Source organism: Elephantulus edwardii, unplaced genomic scaffold (assembly GCF_000299155.1).
Source record: "Elephantulus edwardii isolate Elephantulus edwardi_28Jun2011 unplaced genomic scaffold, EleEdw1.0 scaffold00104, whole genome shotgun sequence".
Classification (NCBI taxonomy): domain Eukaryota; kingdom Metazoa; phylum Chordata; class Mammalia; order Macroscelidea; family Macroscelididae; genus Elephantulus; species Elephantulus edwardii.
In genome coordinates, this window is record NW_006399854.1 from 10,157,190 (window position 1) to 10,158,367 (window position 1,178).

Sequence of the window (1,178 nt, forward strand, 5' to 3'; positions counted from 1 at the left end):
AGACGAAATTTGTAGGTGAAAGGAGTTAGCCTTAGTTACACACTCGTTAATTTCAGGGTTGAAAATATGGAATGCTTCACGAATATGCGTGTCATCCTTGCGCAGGGGCCATACTAATCTTCTCCGTATCGTGCCAAAGAGTTTTAGTTAACTTAATGCACCTAACAACAGCCTTAAATATGGATAGACCTGAACATTAAAAAAAACAACAACATTCTTACCACTGAACCATTAGGCAACATCAGAATAGACGGAGAAAAGATTGAAATTGTCAACAACTTTATCTTAGTTGGATCCCAATCAACAGAGTTGATATCAGGAGATGTATTGCATTGGGAAAATTTGTAATCAGGGACTTCTCTAAATTACTCAGGAGCAAAAATGTTAGTTTGAGAACTAAGGTATGCCTAATTCAGGCCAGGGTCTTTTCAATCACTTGCTATGCATCTGAGAGCTAGACAATGAATAAGGATGACAGAAGGAGAATTGATGCCTTTGAGTTGTGATGTTGTAGAGTACTGAATATCCCAGAGACTGACAAAAGAACAAATAGATATATCTTGGAGAAGTGCTCCTTCAAGGTAAAAATGACAAAGCTTCACCTCAGATACTTTGGGCATGCTGTTAGGAAAGACTATTTCTTGGAGAAAGGCATCATACCTGCAAAGGTGGAGAGTCAGTTGAAGAGAGGAAGACCCTAAACCAGCTGAATCAACACAATGATTGCTGCAAAGGGCTCACGTTTGTCAGAAACGATGAAGATGGCACAGGATAGGACATGGTTCAGATATGTTGTTCATATGGTCACTGTGAGTTATACTTGACAACCACAACCTAACAACAGCCTAACAACAAGCACAACTACAAATTAGGACATGATATAAAATGTGCTTGAAAAAATTTTCTTAATGTGAACAAAGACTTTGAGAGGCATAGATTAATCAAGTCCAAGCAGAAGAATTAAGACTAGAATTCAGGTCTGCCAACTCTTTGATCAGTGCTTTCTCCTTCTCCTATTCACTTCCTCACCTAATTATAAAATATGATACTCCTTCTCTTGTTCACTCATTGCCTTCAAGATAGAACTAACTCCTAATGACCGTCCATCAGGTTTCTGAGGCTGTAAATCTTATCCAACAACAGAAAACACAGTCTTTGATTAAAAGTACACCACCTTA